Source organism: Dasypus novemcinctus, chromosome 18 (assembly GCF_030445035.2).
Source record: "Dasypus novemcinctus isolate mDasNov1 chromosome 18, mDasNov1.1.hap2, whole genome shotgun sequence".
Taxonomy (NCBI): Eukaryota; Metazoa; Chordata; class Mammalia; order Cingulata; family Dasypodidae; genus Dasypus; species Dasypus novemcinctus.
The window spans coordinates 72,687,136-72,706,018 of NC_080690.1; the positions used below are offsets into that span (position 1 = coordinate 72,687,136).

At 43.7% G+C, this 18,883-nt stretch overlaps 2 long non-coding RNA genes across 2 annotated transcripts; one reads left to right on the forward strand and one right to left on the reverse strand.

Annotated features, from left to right (window-relative positions):
- Nucleotides 1-990: 990 nt before the first annotated feature.
- On the reverse strand, nt 991-7,314 carry LOC131274390 (uncharacterized). Its single transcript, XR_009181657.1, has 3 exons — nt 7,251-7,314; nt 4,729-4,815; nt 991-1,660 (listed from the first exon to the last, which is right to left on the reverse strand). It is a non-coding gene; the product is annotated as an uncharacterized lncRNA (long non-coding RNA).
- Nucleotides 1,448-15,355, forward strand: LOC131274391 (uncharacterized). The gene is made up of 4 exons (XR_009181658.1): nt 1,448-1,574; nt 1,979-2,055; nt 14,270-14,353; nt 15,175-15,355. It is a non-coding gene; the product is annotated as an uncharacterized lncRNA (long non-coding RNA).
- Nucleotides 15,356-18,883: the final 3,528 nt, after the last annotated feature.

Consider the following 18,883-nt stretch of genomic DNA (forward strand, 5'->3'; position numbering starts at 1 on the left):
CGCGGGGAGGGCTGTTGCTGGCCCCGGCTCCCTATTGGTCCGGGCGGGCTGAATGCCCTTATAAGGTCAGGCGGTCGGCTGGGCAAGCAGGGGGGGCATGAGATGACGTGCGGTGGGAGGGCCGAAGGGCGGGCCGAGGGCGGTGATGCCCGTACCGGGCCGAGGGCGGTGATGCCCGTACCGGGCCGAGGGCGGAGCGCCGGTACCAGCCACCCTTACCCTAGTGGAAGCGGTACCTACTTCGCGCCAGAGCTGGCCAGAGAGGCAAGCCAGACTGTTGCCTGACGCTGTGCCTCATCCCCAGGCGCCACACCATATTCAATATTTTATATTGATTTCATGTTGAAATGACAAGATTTTGTATATATTGAGTTTAATAAAATAGATGCAAATTAGTTTGGCTACTAGACAGTTTAAAATTACAAATGTGGTGGACATTTTTGGTGCAGAGAACCAGGAGTTTCCAAAGAGACATAAAGGTTGACTTCTGATTGGCCCAAAGAAGCTTTTATGGTGGAGAATAGGACCCCTCTTCCACCCAGTCCCCTGCCCCACGGCCCCTTACCCTCACCCCTGTCTGACTTCCAGTCACCGACTTCTGATTTGTGGAGACCAACAGGAGACTCCAGCCTCCTCCAACCTCTAGCTCAAGAGCAGAGACCTGGCCCTGCCCATGTCTGCCCACTTCTGGGAACCTCTGGGGTTCCTTTCCTAGGTCAAACTCCTCTAATTGGTGCCTGGGCGTGGCCTCCCCTCCAATGAGAAGTCCTCCTGATGGTCTCTCCAAGCCCACGAAGGGCACCCAGCCCATGGGGGATGGGACAGGGAGGAGACTGAGGCTCCGCCCCCTTGGGGTTGACCTCTGTCCACGACCTTGCCCACACCAACCTTACATCCTAGAGAGACACTCAGACTATAAATAAAAATATAATTTAGAAATAATAAGTGTTTTGAAGAAAAACAAAGCAGGGTGAATCAAGAACGGAGTGATCAGGGTGGAAGGCAGAGCAGTTTTAATTAGGGTAGTCAGGGAAGTCCCCTCAGAAGAGAAAACCTGGGCCCAAATTGCGGTGGCGCTGCCCCGTGCTAGCTAGCTCGGCTCTGGCGGCTGCGCATCAGGGCCAAGAGGGAGGTACCTGCAGCGCAAAGTTCCACCTGCCTCCTTGATTGGTGGAGCAGGAATTTGCTCATTGGCTGTGGGGTAGGCACGCGCAGCCGCTGATTGGCTGCAGAGTAGGCACTTGAAGCTGCTCATTGGCTGCAGAGTAGGAACGGCAGCCGCTGATTGGTAGCCTTCCTCGAGCCCCTGCCCAACGCCTGGGCGCGTGCGCACCTGCCACCCGGGCCAGACGTTGGACGCGGGTCAGTTGCCGTTACTGGCCAAATTGCGTTTCCAGGGACCACGGCTCCTCAGTCGATGCATCGGTCCAGCGGTCAGAGTGTCCTGGGGTGGGAGATAGTCAGGCCTGTCAGGTCGTCTGTCAGGCCCGCGGAAGCTCCTTGGTCAGATTAAAGCCTACGCTTGTCTGACGGCGAGGCTCCCGAGAGCCAGTGCGTGGGCCAGTCTCTCCCCGGTAAGTCAGCCAGCTCACCGGGGGCTTCCCCGAGGTCCCTGCCCCTGGCCGTAAGCCAGCCTCCTGGCCATCCTGAGGTCATCAGCCTACGAAGAGACAAACCAAGGGGTCTGTCGGTTAACAAGCGCCCTGGTCAGTCAGCTGGTCAAGAAACCCACCCCCTTTGCAGCCTGCCCAGTTGATCTGTTGATTAGCCTTCCACCAAATCAGTTTCCTAATCACTTAGTACTGTAGGGCCCCCAGGCATTAATCACACGGTTATCCCAGGTGTAAGCCAGTCAATGAGGCTCACTAATGGTTGGTCTTCAGTCAGCATAAGTGGAGCAGCCATCCGTGAATCAGTCTTCCCCGTAACAAGTCCACAAAGACCTTTGCACCACTAACAGCCACTGTAAATTAAACAGGCACTTTCAAGGAAGTATCCAGAGGAGGTGTGCTGAGAAGGAACAATATCCTGGATCCCTTGGAACAAGAGACAAAGGTAAAAGGGGAAATGGTGGGCAAAGGAAAATATAAAAGGGAGGGGAAAGAGTGAGTGAGGAGTTATCCTATGAATGTTCCAAAGCCTGGCTGAGAGGAAGAAGAAAAAAAAAATTCGAATTTTAGAGCTGATCAATACATTTTAAGCAATAAAACCCTCATGTTACAGAAGAGGAAATAAAAGAAAAGCCAGAGAGGGGGACATACTTGACCAAGGTTATTCAGTGATCTTCTGGCAAAGCCTGAGCCAGAACTGCAGATGGCACTCATCCCAACAGCCAACATGAGATTTTTAAATTGGAGACTAGGAAAGAAAATATTGTCAGTGCAAAAAGGGAGCAGATGTGGGTGTGAAGGAGAGAAGCTCTTAATTACCTGGAAGCCTGGGAAGCAGCTTCTTGATATGAGGAAAAGGAGAAGTGGTATTTGTTTTGATATGTGCAGTTAAGTGTTGGAGCAGAGTTCACTCAGAGGGGTGTCATATAACCGGTGTGGAATAAGAAAGCAGAGGGTTGGTTCTAGAACCAGAAAATCACTGGGAAGGAATTAGAGGTGGTCAAGAGTGGTCCCAAATCAAGTGCCACCAGTTTTTAATAAAGAGTAGCTTACTGTGTACGAGTGCTTACTATATGGAAGTTCTGTTCTAGTAACTCGTTTAATCCAGCAACTACCCTATGACGTGAGTGCCGTTATTATCCATGTTTTATGAGGAAACTGAGGCCGACAAAAACATGCAAAAGCTCACCCACCATCACACAGCTAGCCAGGTTTCAAACCCAGGAGGTCTGACTTGAGAGTCCACAGTCTTAACCTGTACCCATTAAACTTTTTCAAATTTAATCTGCTTTTCAAACTTTAATCTGCATATGAATCATACGGCGATCTTGTTAAAATGCAGGCCATTTCATTTGGTTTAGGGTGGGATTGAGATTATGCGTTTCTAACAAACTTTCAAGTGATGCTGCTGATTCCCTGACCACACTGGGTATCAAGATACACTCAGGTGAGTGAAGCAGGGAATGTAGGAATGTATGGCCCAGTACCCAGGCCAGATTGCTTTCATATGCCACTGCTGTCAGAAGTTGTAATTTAAAGAGAGAGAAAGAAAAACTGCATGTTTGAAGTTTTTGTTGAAGTATCCTGATTTTTAAATGTTATGGCCCCAAGAAATTAACTTTTGAAAAGGAAGCATTTAGTAGGCCAAACAAAACCTATTTATGGAACTAATCCAGCTGGGTAACACCAGTTTGTAGCTTCTGAAGCAGGCACACAGTGAGAGAATCATCCAGGGAGTAGGAGACAAGACCAGGCCTCTGACTTCCTGTCCACTTCCAGGAAGAATCTAGAACCCTTTCCTAAGTATACTATGTGTCATATCAAGTCATAGCTGAAGATGTCTTTAACTCACATTGCTCTTTCTCTGCATATTTTGCTAACTCTGTGGAGGTGGTCAGGGCCAGCTGATTTATTCGCATATTTATTCATGAGGAAATGGACTTAGAGCAGAGGAGGGACTTAACACATGCTTATGTAGCAGATTTTAAGGCAAAATGGTATCATAGAAAGCACACTGGATTGGAGACAAGGGTTTAGTCTGAAATCTCTCAACCTAATATCTATGGGCCTTTAGGCCAGTTGCTGTACTTCTCTGGGCCCATGCCCTTCTCTGTGAATTGGTGATCTGAGATCTTTCTCGCAAGACTGTTGGGAGAATTTGTTGAGATATCAAATTTCCACATCCTTAGAACTGTATATAGCAGCAATAGTTTCTCATTAAATGCTAACTAAAAATTAGTTATCACTCATAGTAGTATGTTTCATAATAGCCAAAGAGTGGGGAAAAAAACAAATGACCATTGATTGATGAATAGATAAAATGTGGTATATTTATACAATGGAATATTATTTGGTCATAAAGAGGAATGAAGTAATGATATGAAAAACATGGATGAACCTTGGAGATATTATACTAAGTGAAGGAAGCCAGACACAAAAGGTCACATATTTTATAATAATTCAGTTCATATGAAATGGCCAGATTAGGCAAATCCATAGAGACAGTAGACTAGTGGTTGGGTAGGGCTGAAGGGAAAAGGAGTTCAGGGAGAATGGGGAGAGAATTCTAATGGATAAAAGGTTTCTTTTGAGGGTAATGAAAATGTTCTGGACTTAGTGGTGATGGTTGCCCAAATTTGTGAATGTATTGAAGAACACTGAATTCTATACTGTATTAAGGTTAACTTTATGGTAGGTGAATTATCTCAATTTTTAAAATAATTATAAAACATTTAGTTACCAGTAGGATCACAGCTCAATATTCAACTCCCGACTCCAAAACTGTTCTTTCATAAAAGTGGTATTTATTGAACAAGTACTATGTTATAGCCTCTAGGCGTGGTACAAGAGAGTCAGAGTGACTCAGTCACAGCAGTTTTCTCATGGGACTCATAGTTCAGTGCAGGAGATAGACATAATAACTGATAGTTAAAATAAAATGAGATCTGCTCAGTGAATTGGGTGGGAGCCTTGAGTTATCCTTGATTCTTCTCTTTTCCTCACCTTATATCACATTCACCAACTAAACTTGTTATTTTTGCCTGGGGAATATATTCTCAATCCAACAAATGTGAAATCTCCACCAACCTCACCTGGACCAAGCCATCATCACCTTTACCTGGATGCCTGAAGTAGTTTCCTCACAGGTCCTGTGCTTCCATTCTTGCCCTCAGTGGTCCAGTTTCCACACAGCAGCCACAGTGAACTTAAACCAAGTCAGACAATTCATGATCACACCCCTTAAAATGCTCCCTTGAATCCCAAATAATACAATTCATACTCCTCATGCTTCTAGGAACTGACCCTGCCTGGAATCTGACTCCCTCTCATGCCAGTCTCCCTCTCCCTACATTTCAGCCACCAATCTTTTTTCTCTTAAACATGCTAAACTCCTCAGGATTTGCAATTCTGCTACCTCTAGTCACAATTTCTTTCTCCCTATCTCAGCATGGCTTTCCTCTCTTTAGGCCTCTGCTCAAATGTCATTTCCTCAGAGGCCTTCCTTGACCACCCTCGCTAAACTGTTGCCTTTTTGCTCCTCCACCCATGCCAGGACTCTGTCATTATCCTGTATCATTTTTCTTTATAGCACTTTACAGCAATCAAGTTATATTGCCATCATGTTTACCGCCTGCCTTCCATATTAGGATGAGGACAGGGGTTGTGTCCTTGTTAGTTGCCATAACCCTAGAAGAAGTGACATGAAGGAGATGCTCAAAAATGTTGGTTGCCTGGAGGACCAAATGGAAAAGTGCCATTGCAAAGGGATATCCTTCTTGATAGAGACTCAGGAAAAAGCAGATAACTATTTTAAATGGAGAGACTATAGAACTCTGTGGAGTGGTGGCAGGAGATGAGGTCAGAGAATTAAATGGAGGAAACCACATTATGCAAAACATTGGCCTTTAATCTGAGTGAGATGAGAGCCATTAGAGAGTTCTGAGCTGAAAAGGTGCAGGCTCTTACTTAGATGTAATAGGATCCCTCTGACTGCGGGAAATAGAATGTGGGGGTCAAAGGTAAAGCAAACAAAACCAGTAAGGGGATTGTTTTACAGCCATCTAGGTGAGAGAATGAGGCTTGGGCCAGAATGGTGGCAGAGGAGGTGATTGGAAGTTGTCAGATTTTTAATGTATTCTGAAAGTAGTGCCAACAGGATTTCCTAACAGATGTATGAGAACAGTCAAAGAGGACTACAAGGTTTTGATTTTTTATTTCTTTGATTTCTACTTGAACACAATTTTATTCAATTTAGTGATGTGTCTTGAGTTTTAAATGATTGGGTTTTTCCTTTTTCTGAGATGGGGGAAGGGGAGTTTAAATTTTTAATTTCTAACCTTACTGTATTGCCTGGTGGCCAGAGAACCTGAGTAGTCTATACAATTTCTACTCTTTTGGAAGTTGAAGTAGAACCTGAGTTTTAAATCCATCTTTAACTACAGTTGCTCAGTGATCCCGGGCAAATCACTTATTTCTCTGAGCTTAGTTTCTTCCACTGTAAAGAAGAAATCATAAGACCTAATTCCACAGGGTTTGTAGAAATAAACAAAGACCACCCAAATGAGATCAAACAAAGGCCATGTATTTAGAGCTTAGAATATCAATTGTGTCAACCACCATCGCTTCCATTTAGCAGAGTCTCTGAGGTGGGCAGGGGAATGGGAAACTTTACTGTGAAAGAAGGGAAGGAGTTTCAGATAGTCTCTGATTAGAGGTTGTTACCAGGGGGAAGCTGGAAGTAAGCTAGCTGGAGGTGAGGGCGTCTTATGTGATTGGATTGGGGAGCATATTTAGCTTTCCGTAGTTGATTCTGAGTTGGAAGGAGGAGCAAAAAGTAGGGAAGCAGGTATTCATTGACCAAGTCTGACATGTGGGGCCAGTTGCTACAGAAGTTGTGGTTTGGCTTCCTGGGCTGATTGCTACAGAGGTTGAAAGAGTTCTGTTGTCATACATAGTCTGACATTATCCCTTTGTACAGTCAATCTCTCAAGTTCTTGGGAGGTTTAAATGAGAAAGCAAGCATGGGATGCATGTGAAATTGCCAGGGATTCAGTAAATGAGTAAATATGTGTTTAAAGTATGTTTTTAGATTTTATTATGGCCTATTATGTAATGCTCTCTTTTTTTCTTTTACTGTTCCATCTTAACAGAAAGAATTTATTCACCAATTTAATACAGGAATGCAGACTTATATGTCAAACAGTAATATATATAGAATAAAAAACTGAAAATTATACTTCATCCTTTCCATAACCACTCTTCCATCAATGGGTAGACACTGGAAACAGCTTATTATTGATCTGTCCTGATCTTTGCTTTAGTCATTTACATATGCATATTTATTAGTATATTATAATATGAATGTATAGGCATACATATATATTTACACATAATACATATATAGTCTTTACATAAAGTATAAATGAACAAATTTTCACTTAAATATTAAGAAATAATTTTAAGTGTATACAAAGGCATAAAAACGGTATAACAAGAGCACATACCCACAAACCAGCTTAAAATGTAAAATACCTTGTTTACCATCCTCCCCAACACACATCTCCTACTCTCAAACCCGGAGATAACTATTATTCTAAATTTGGCATTTATCATTCTGTATAGTAGGGAAGTTAACCTTACCCAAAGAGAGGTATGGCCCTTGCCCTCAGCTTCTGGGAGGTAATCTATAAGCCTTTGGAATGTCATGACTGATAGGAGTATCTTGGGGGGTCTTGGGACCCATCAGATTTAGAGCATGGGCTGGCCATACTGGATGCCTAACAATGTGATTTATGATGGGGCGCTTGGGTCACACAGCATCATGCTTGACCTCCAAAGGTCCTGGAGACTAAGATCAGTCGTGTGGTGGGTCAACCATTCCTACATGATTAGTGCCCAGAAAACTCTGGATGCTAAGACTTGGCTAAGCTTCCTTGGTTGGCAATACTCCGTGAATTTTGTGACACACCATTGCCAAGAAAATAATGCTGTCCATGACTCCACGGGGAGAAGACAACAGGAAGCTCCATGTTTGGAATCTTCCTGGACTCTGCCCTATGCACCACTTCCCTTGGCTGATTCTTATCTGTATCCTTTAGTATCTTTTAGCTGTAACAGACAGTTCTGTGAGTCCTAGTGAATTATCAAACTTAAGAGTAATTGCTTTAGGGTCTCCTGAACTCTGCAGTTAGTATCATGAGTGAGGCCACCTTCCAAACTCTCTCCTAACCTCACAGTTAGTGTGAGGTTAACACTAACTGTGTCAGAAGGGGGATTCGCTAGAATGACCCTGACTCACTGAAACAGTAGTTGGGGAAGGAGAAGGATGATGAGGTGGGGGCTGAATGATGCACCTTTGATTCCTGAATGGCCACAGGGTTACCGATGGTATGGAACTGCAACTGTACTGCACCGGGTGCTGGAGGTGAAAATTATCATTGGGATTTAGAAAATAATGGCTCTAACTCCCAAGGAGTTGGCTCACTGGATGTGTAAGAAAATGCAAAGCAATAAGAAACAAGCTAAACATGCAGTTCCTTGGTTATTGTTACCTATAGTAGCTTAAATTAAGGTAAATGAACATGTTGGGGTAGCTACTTTTACCTGGCTGAGCTTGGATTCTGCCCTGTCTGAGCTACAGCTGCTAGTTTCCAGGCTGCTATCAAAGGGAAAAGTTATGCTGAAGTAATAGCAAAGAAAATTATAGTGATTCATAAGAGAATGGTGGAAAACAAAGGGGAGAGTCAAGAGACTCATCCCAACAGAGTGAAAAGTCTTTAGTCACTAAGATATGGGATGAATTAAGTAGACATTGATGGGGTCAAAACAAACGTCTCAGTGTAGCACCCTAGAGATTGGGTGGACCAATGGGCACTCTGACTTTCAACCTCTGCAGCTGGTTCCCCCAACATTGAAGAATACTAAATAAGTCTGCTCTGTTTATGCTAATTTGGGGTATTTAAAAGCTGAAGCCAAAGATAATAATGTGAAACTTCATATTTCCTAAGGCATGGTCCAACAGTCTAATCAAGAAAAGGATCTGGGTCTCTTCACCTGAACCCTGGCATCTGAGTGGGTAAACGATAAGGGGGTAGAGAAGAGATATTTCTGGGACTCCTTGGCATGGGAGCCCTATACACTGTGATTCCATAATGGGGATTATATTTAGGTTGGGGGGATATGGGAAAGCAGTATTTGAGATTAAGGTGAAAAAGTTTGGATGAAAATCAGAGTATTTGAACAGACTTTATGTGCAATGTGGTGTGTTTCTTTTACCTGAATATATTATGAGTATGATATTGTATCTGACTGGGACGCATTTTCCCTACCTGGCTTTGTAAAACAGAAGGCATGTGAATACGCCCTTCAGGCAATATTGATTGGACATGCTAAATGGGAACCAAAAAAATTGCCTGAGCCCATACAGGTTGTTAATTTGAAACAATATATATATGATACTTAGTGGGCAAAACATATTAGAAGCCCAGCATCCAGTTGGTGTATTAGGATTTCAGAGGAGACGCCTTCTACATCTGGGAACATTGCTAGCTCCTATCCATAAAACTACTCACAAGAAGACTTGGAATCTTTATGCAGAATGGAACTTATGGCAAAAACCAGAGAGCACCACCTAACAGAGACTGGGATTTTGAACCAGAAAATTTTCATTTAAGGCAACTTGCTGGAGATTGGGTTTTATTTGAGACTGCCCCTATGACTGAAGGACATAAAGTAATCTTGAAATACCCATGATGTCTTGGTAATATGAGAGAAACATGCTAATAAGGAGGACCATGCCCAGGAGATTTCTATAATAAAATGTAAAAGGTTTATACAAGAACAAGCTACCAGGGAAATGCAAGGAAGTTCTTATATTTTAAAGTAGGTAGCCTCTTTTTCTCTAGGACCAACTCTGGAAACAACTGGGGCAGTGCCAGATCCTATTGCCATTTTGAGGTACCTATAAACAGCTCTCACTTGGCCCAAAAAGAGCTGCTTGGTTTAAGGTGGACAGTTCCAAGGATGGATAGACAGCATTCTGTCTCTCTCATTTTTTTAATTTTTATTTTATTTTTTTTTTGAGAAGGAAAAATGGTTTATTTTTTTTTCTCTTTTTAAAATTTCTTTTATGATTTTATTTTATTTTATTTTATTGATTTTGTAAAAATATTTAAAAAATATATATGAGGACACATTCAACCCCACCCCACCCCCCACCCTACCACTCCCCCCCCAGCAACACTCATTCCCATCATCATGACACAGCCATTGCATTTGGTAAGTACATCTCTGGGCACCTCTGCACCTCATGGTCAATGGTCCACATCATGGCCCATACTCTCCCCCATTCCATCCAGTGGGCCCTGTGAGGATTTACAATGTTCGGTGATTGCCCCTGAAGCACCATCCAGGGCAGCTCCAAGTCCCAAAGACGCCTCCACATCTCGTCTCTTCCTGCCATTCCCCATACCCATTAGCCACCATGTCCACTTTTCCCACTCCAATGCCACCTTTTCTCTGTGGACATTGGATTGGTTGTGTCCATTGCACCTCTATGTCAAGAGGAGGCTCAGATTCCACATGGATACTGGATGCAATCCTCCCGCTTTCAGTTGTAGGCACTCTAGGCTCCATGGTGTGGTGGTTGTCCTTCTTCAGCTCCATCTTAGCTGAGTGAGATGAGTCCAATAAATCAGATTGTAGGTGCCGGAGTCTGTTGAGGCTCAGGGCCTGGCTATCACATTGTCAGTCCAGAGATTCAGATCCCCTAAATATATCTTAAACCCCAACACCAACTACAACTCCAGCACAGTAGCATGAAAGTCTTATGAAGAGAGATCCCATCTGAGTCCAGATTCGTCACGCATAAACACCAGCTCCAAAGAAGGGCCATCTGACATGGCAGTAAACCCCATCTGCCATGACCATAGTACCCATGGGTCTCTTTAGCCCTCAAAGGAACCAATACCTAGGGGTTGTATCTCCTTTATCTGTCTCTTAGACTCTGCTCAGTTGTGCATAAGGGCAATCCTTCTGACAGCCTCCAGACTCTTTTTTAGAGACTCATAGCCATATAAACTCATTTCTCCTTTCCATTTCCCCCTTACATTAGGTCAAACAGCATTTTAAAGTCATGTTATTTTATGTAGACAGGGATATTCTGCTGATCCGCATTGAACCTTCCATTCAAGGTCTTTTTCCAGTTGCATCATCAGTTGGTAGTTGATAGTGATCCCTCAGTGCCAGGGAGGCTCATCCCTGGGTGTCATGTCCCACGCTGGGGGGAAGGCATTACATTTACATGCTGAGTTTGGCTTCGTCTGTCTCTCTCATTAAAGACGGTAAAAACAGATCAGCTCATTGGGATGAACTGTATGCTGTTTGCCTCTTTGTTTGGGTTTTACCTACTCAAGGGTGGTGACCAATGGCCTGGCCATATGGTCAGACAGATGGTTAATGGAAAACTGGACTATGAAATGAATTACCCATATAGGCTGCAGACTTATGGAAATAAGTAGGGGAATTTAAGGAGTTTATTAAAGTAGGACATGCCAATGCCCACTGAAAGAACACCCTCCCAGGACTGGAAGCTGATTGGAACTGGCAAATGGATATCCTGATGTGCTCACTTGAGGTGGCTACCTGGGTCCGTGAAATGAGTCAACATGAGGGAGCTGCAGCAGTGCAGATAGGGGCTGAATCTAGACCGCTTCTCCTGCACCTGCTGAAGTACAAATTGCCGCCAAGAACTGCTGTCTGCCAACAAGAGAGAAGGAGTCTATGGATAACTGAGCAGCAGATTCTCCTGGGGTAAGGGCCTGGACATAGCTGCCAAGTTGGGCTGGTGCTGGGAGCCCCAGGAGCTACAAATGGGTCCTGACAGGAATAAACATTTACTGTGGACTGGGCTTTGAATACTCAGTGGTGGATTCAAATGTTCAAATTACTATAAAAAAACTGAAACAAAATGCTGTACCAGTTTGGGTCTCTATGTCTTCACACCAAGGAACATACTTTCATCCTTTCCTCTATCTGATGGCATGACTGGGAATGAGAAAAAGTAATTTATAAAACATTCACTGAATACCTTTCCCAAACAGTAATCTCACTGCAATTAAAACAGGAAATGAAACTTAGGTTTAAACATAGTTTTGGCTGTAAATCACAACACACATCAATCTTTCTCAAAATTTTATGGTTTTTTATGTTACTTTTGTTCATATACCATTTTAAAATCATGGATTTGAGTGCACAGTAACATTGAAATTTCTCAGTATCAAAGTATTACAGAACTTTCAAGCAAAAATACTCTTTCAAAGACAGTATTTGTTTTGCTTCCTTGTTTTTTCCAGCACTGGTTATCCTAAGACATTGTAAACAAGTGTAAGAGTAGAGCAGGCATTGCTGGTTGGGTCACAAAAATCAGTTTTGGGTGAGCAGCACTTTTCCTTTATGGAAGAAATGGAAATGGCAATTTTATTTTCTTCTGGGGCTAAACAAAATCTTAAAGTCTCTTTTTCTGCTGATGATTAAAACCTTTAGTTTGTATTATTCTCAACTGTCTAATCAGGAGGAAAAACTAAAATCCTAGTAAAGGAATCTGCTTTCCCCCATTCTTTCCTCTTTTTCATCAACATAAATTCAAAGCAAAAATAGAACCCCATAAAAACTACACCATTGACTTTTTTTGTTTTTTTGTTTTTTGTTTTTTTAAAGATTTATTTATTTAATTTCCTCCCCTCCCCTGGTTGTCTGTTCTTGGTGTCTATTTGCTGCGTCTTGTTTCTTTGTCCGCTTCTGTTGTCGTCAGCGGCACGGGAAGTGTGGGCGGCGCCATTCCTGGGCAGGCTGCTCTTTTCACGCTGGGTGGCTTTCCTCACGGGCGCACTCCTTGCGCGTGGGGCTCCCCCAGGCGGGGGACACCCTTTCGTGGCACGGCACTCCTTGCGTGCATCAGCGCTGCGCATGGCCAGCTCCACACGGGTCAAGGAGGCGTGGGGTTTGAACCGCGGACCTCCCATATGGTAGACGGACGCCCTATCCACTGGGCCAAAGTCCGTTTCCCCCCATTGACTTTTTTTGAAAGCTTAAAGCTTAGTAGGTACCAAAAAATTTTTATGTATTTCACTAGTCTCTGCATAATTGTTAATGCAGTACAAATCATGATCTCACAGACTACTTATACTCAAATGCCCATCTTTGAAAAAGGCCCTAGATTTCTAGAATGTCTGTATGGACAGAGCTAACTGCCTTGTTCATATAGTCAAGCAGAAAACAGATGACTCCCCTACAAGCTCTATGAAAGTCACGTTACTGTGGTTTATAAAGGATGGCAGTCACAGCCTCCAAAATTTATTTAAGCCACAACTACAATCTTGTGTGTATACATGCACATACCACACACGCATACACACACGGAAACACACAGAATTAACAATACTGTCATCAACGCTGTTGACAAATTGGAAAGCCTACATACTTTCATAATTGAATTCTTAGAGAAAAATGTCTTGAATTTAATTTTTTTTAAAAAACCTAAGCTCTCAATAATGAATTTACTATATTACATAATTTTTTGTGAAAAAAAAGTAGAAAAGTTAATTCAAGAAAAATTAAACAGAAAAACTTGGTTTTTTAGTTCAACACTGGGCAGCCAGTGTGAAGTACCAGAAATGGATTGACTTTTATAGTGGAAATTTATTAGAGTAAAAATCTTACAATTCTGAGATTGCAAAAATGTTCAAAGCATCATCAAAGATGCTTTCTTACTAAACTCACCTACTGCTAATCCTGGTGTCCTGCCACATTGTGAAGCAAGATGGCAGCTGATCTCTGCCCAGGTCCCTGCCTTCTCGTCAAGGCTCTCCCTCTCCCAGAGCTCTGCTGTGGGCAGTCAGGCGTATGGCTTATCTCTTCATCCTTGAGCTGCTCTGTGAGCCCACCCTCTTGGGGACGTTGTGCTTCAACTTTGGTCACTAGCTATTGTCAGCCTCTCTCACATGGCAGGGTCAGTATGGTGACTTCCTTTCTCTGTGTGTCTCATCTCTGCATCTCCATTTATATAAGGCCCAGCAAGAAGGTGGAAACCAAACCTTGTCATGCTTCACTGATGTGGTCCAATCAAAGGGAACTAATCAAGTGATCTAATCAAGGTCCCATAACCAAATCTCTTACAATCAAAAGGTCTCACATACACAGGAATGGATTAGTTCAAAAACAATCTTTTTTTTTTTTTAATTCACCACATCCAAACTGTCATGCTTGGGAAATCACTCTCTTATAAATAGATGTTTATGAAAAACTCTATATAGAGAAAGCATATGTAGAGAAAATATGCCAAAAGGAGGAAAAAATCTATGTTCACAGGTTTGCTCACCATGCCATTTTTCCCCCAATAAAGAACTATTAGAAACAATGCAATCTTCAGTACTAGAAGTCTCTCTGCTTGACATGTAGACAAGATTTAATCCCTTGTTTTAAGTGCAGTCTTATTGTCCATGGGGGCAATTGGTTTCTAAGTCCAGGGCTTCACTGAATCAACATCTCCGGGAAGGAAACATGCAGCTTTCTGCCTTGGGGAGGATTATGGGTTGCTGACCATTCTATACACGGACTTCCAGTTTATCAGCCTATTTTTCTCCCCACCTGTCCTATCACAGGGTACCTGCTGTCTCCAGTTCACAGCCTTGCAGGGCTCAGCAGCATCAGTCAGCCTGCTTGTGCTTCTGCCACCACTGCCTCAGGTTTGGGTTTTCTACTGTTTGCTAACAAGGTACTAGTCATATATTCTCGTTTTTGCTTTTGATATTTTTTATTATTTTCTCCTTGTCTCTTCTATTTAAAAGGTGGTTTGACCTTTTAAAACACTTCACTATCATTTCAGTGAAGTTATGTGAGAAAGCAGAAGTAAATGTCCACGTTCATTTTTCAGTGATTAGTGGAAAATGTCATAAAATCCTTATACTAGTGCTTGTATTCTGTTTAAGCTAATATCCTAGAACCCTTAAAAGATAATATTTGGGTGAATGTGCTGCACATTGAGGAAAGAGCACTGGATTTAGATTCTTAGTGGAGCCTACATTTTATGCTTGTTAAATATTTTTTAATCCAAAATATAATTTTCCATATTTTTTTTGCCCTCATATTTAAATTTGCTTAAGCTTTAAAATCTTTCTTTTGCAAAAACATTAAATTTTTGTCAAACCAAGTACACTTTAAAAAAATGAAAAGAATCAGCCTTAACTGAAACTTAAAAATAATTTTTCTAAAAATAATAGAAGTCTACTTTTTGTCAAATATGTCTGCGCCCCACCTCCACACAGTAGAAGAAAAGTTTTCCTTCAAAACTAAGGAAAATTTTTACAGGCAAATTTTTTATTCATCTGACAGGCAGAGGATTATAAAATTGTATCTAAAATGATTTCAGTTTTTATCCCACATTTTCCTTCTTACAATACATAGAAATACTCTCACCTATGTACATTTATGTCTGTAATGAAAAAAAAAAATAGAATCAACAGATGTTAAGTACCAATTTTATTCATGTCGTTTTTCTTTATTCCAGAGTGTCTTATATGCAAATGACAGAAACTCACCACAAACTGTAACCCAAAAGGTAATTAATTTTTTTGAATACCTGGGATTTCTAAGACTTTGTTCAGCTGTAGGTACAGCTGGATAACATCAGGGTGTCTAATGATATTTTGAGAGTTTTATCATTTCCTCATTCTCTCTCCATACATACATGCATGCATATATATATGAATTTGTGTGTATATACATATCTACAATTACACAATCATGTAAATTTTATGCTTTTGACAATAATATTTAAACAAGCAGCCAAACAATTGTTATCATTTAACATAGTTCCCTCAGGAGACTAATTTACAGAATGAAATAGTGGAATATTTTAAAATTTTTCTTTCAGAATTTCCTCTGGTAGTGTAGATTAGAGCCACAAAAGAAAACATTGCGTTCACTTTATATTCAAAGAACATTCATTGGTACCACTCTGATATACTTTGCCTTGGGGGCACTTGCGATATTTTAGTCTGGTTAGCATCTGCAACGCCATGTAGGTTTGGGATTTCCCAACTTAGCCACAGTGGGAGGCAGAGAATGCCTCGCCAAAACAGGGAAGAAAGTGCCAGGCACTTGTCTTCCTAGACTTCCTTGCAACGAGGTCATGGTCAAGGGAGGGACATTCCACTAATCAGATTAAACCTTGGAAGCAGAATGCATTGACGCAGATAGCCAGGACTGGAACCTTCATTCAGACAGAGTTCCTAGAGCAACTGTGTGCTAGGGCTAGGGCTGGTGTCAGTGTCCAGTACTAGTGGGGTGTTGTGGTACAACCTGAGTCTTGTGCTTAGTGCGGTGGATGGGGATGTCCTCACTAGATGAGTCGAGTTGTGCAATGGGGTTGTGGTATGAATCCTATCTGAGTTTCATAAAACCTGATTTTCCATCCATTCTCACAAGTTTGCAATCTATACAATATTATAAGTTCCTCTCCTGTAGAAATCAACTTGAGTTGGTTTCTGTTACCTACAACTAAGCCCCATGAACAGATGATCCTCTCCTCCTGTTTTTTCTTCTCTAGTTCCCAATTAACATAAACATTATAATTGTGTTTTGCCTCCATTACTTGAATCTTCTGGTATTGGCTGGAAACAGGGTCGAGGAGAAGAGGTGGGGAGAAGACAGTGTATGACCCTCTTGACCTGGGAGCAGAGCAAGCCCTGCTGGGGGTCCGTTGTGAATCAGGCAGCGCGTGGTCAGTGCAGCAGGTGCAAGCCACCAACCCCAGGGGCACACTCCTCTCCCACTGCTACTTCCATGACACTGGTCCAGTTGAGCAACCCTGGATACAGGCAATGTTTCCAAGATCCACCTCCTTCTGCCCTTGTCCCCCTAATGCTTTCTATAAGCAAGGGTCCCATTAAAACATACATCACATTGTGTCAGGGCAGGATGGGAAGCTGGACGGGGAGGGTCTACCTTATTGGGGTACCCCTGACCCTCACCTGCTTCATGAGCTACACTGTGCCCTTCTGCACCCTCAGATCATCTGGACTGTTCCCACAGGCAGGAAGGGAGAGGGGAGGGAGGGATCAGGCCACGTGTGGCGTGGGACAGGAGGACTTCACATGCCTGAGGTCTTGACCTTCCTCAGAGCCTGAGATCCAGGGGAGGCGGAAGTGGTGAATGGTTGTGGATTCATCATGAATCCATAAATTAATAAAGTAATTATTACTTTTAAGTCCTGTGTATGGCTCCTTTCCCCAGTATCTCAAAAAATCAAGATAGCAGAGAAATAAATAAGTATATACTGCCTACCACCAGCTAAGTGCCCATAACCACCCACTCCCAAAATGGCCTTGAGCAGAGAAGGCTGGAACCTCTTGGACCTGCCTGTACCTCAGCGACGGGAGGACCACAAGGCTGACAAGGGAGGGCAAGGAAGCAGAGATGGGGCAGTGGGGTGGGGTGGGGGGAAGTCACTGAGTGATACAAGCTGGATGAATCGCACTCAAGGCATCCCCTAGGGAAGAGGAGCATCTGGGTGGGTGCTATCAGAAGCTCTCCTGGAAGGGAGAAGGTTCCCGGTCACCAGGGAGAGGAGCAGCCGGAGCAGCCTCCTGGTGGCCTGGAGGAGCCCGTCAGCCCTGCAGCCCCCTACTCCCAGCCTGGGTCAGCCCCAATTTCTACTCAGGAGGTCTATGGGAGATGTTGGCAGATGCTCTTTGGAGGACAAGACCACCAACAGAGCAGCTTGAAGAACATGCCCAGGTCTGGAGAAGGAGGGAGGGCACAGGGTTCAGTGTGGAGAGTGGTCAGAGCCCCTCACCTCACCTTCCCTTTGCCTTCTAGAGCACCTGCTCAGGTTGCAATGGGCCAAGTCCACAGGTGCCCAGGCATGGGCCCCAGGGTTCTGAGGTCAGGGACAGGCTGCCTTGATGATTTGCTTGGACGGGAAGGAGGGAGGAGAGGGTAGAAGCCTAAGCGAACCTTGAAAGGACTAGCAGGGAACTCCACCACTAGATCAGTAGCCCCAGAGAGGCAGTCTCCACTTTCTCCATGGACCTGTAGAAAAAGGGAAACTTAGAGTTTTATTTTTTGTTGTTATGTATTTTTTTAGTTTAGAGAAAATTCTCTATGGAGCTTATTGTGGGAAAGCCCCTTCCCCTCCTCCACAGGGTAGGAGAGGGAATTTCTAGGCAGTGAAAAAGAGGCCCCAAATCTCTGTAAGCATCAAGAATTGGGTCCATGACATTCATCCTAGGTTTTTGCCTTCTTGCTGTCACACACTCTTCCAAATAAGGACCTATCTGGGGAAGCCAGCTGAGCTCCCCAAACATATAAGACGTCCTTCAGTTAGCCCCCCTCCAGCTTCCCTGCCAGTAGCCTTCCTTGGAGCGCACCTGAGCCTTCTTGCTGTTCCTATGAACTTTTCCATGGTCCTGCCTACCTTGGGGTCTGCCCAAAATGAGAGCCAGCTTTGAATAAATAGCCTCTCATCTCATTTGGATTCTCTTTATTTCTCCAGAATCAACTTCACACTCCTAGAAACAGGAAAAGCTGGAGAAAGGCAGGAGCAGGAGCAGGCCCCAGGGGAAACACCATTCCAGTGTCTGCAGCCATGCCACTTGGCAGCGAGGGTCTGCAGACCCCTCCTCTGGTCTCCCAGATGGTTCCATTCACCTTTGGGAGCCGAAGCCTCTTGGATACTTAGGAGGAAATGCTTTTGAAAGCCCTGTAGGTGAGGATATCCTCTGCAGGTGAACCCCATTGGGACCCCGCCGCAGCATCTGCACACCTCCGACCCCACTGCCCAGTCCTCCAGCCCGGCATGCTGCCCATGCCCAGCAGCCTGAAGCTGTGGTTCAGGTCCAGCTCACGGCTGTTTGTGCCCAGCACCTGCTCTTCTCCCCCGCTGTCTTTTTGGGCTCCATGTAGCTCGTGATCTTTGTCCTCCATGGAAAATCTAGTGAGAGCAGCCTGGACTCTTCACATGTTTTCTGGTTTTAGTCACTGCCTCTGCAACTCAACCATGTGAGAGGGGAGCATCTACACGTGCTTTTTACTTTCAAGTTCAAAATCAGAAGCTCTGGAGCACCAGACACTGGCTGGGATGGAATGTCTTTGCCTTTATGGAAGGAGGCCAAGGCCAGTCCACTCCAGCAGTCGGGACTTCCTGCTTTGATTTATGCTGGGGTTGAGGTCACTGTTCCCTGAGGAAATAGGGGTGTTCTTCCTCACCCCATTTA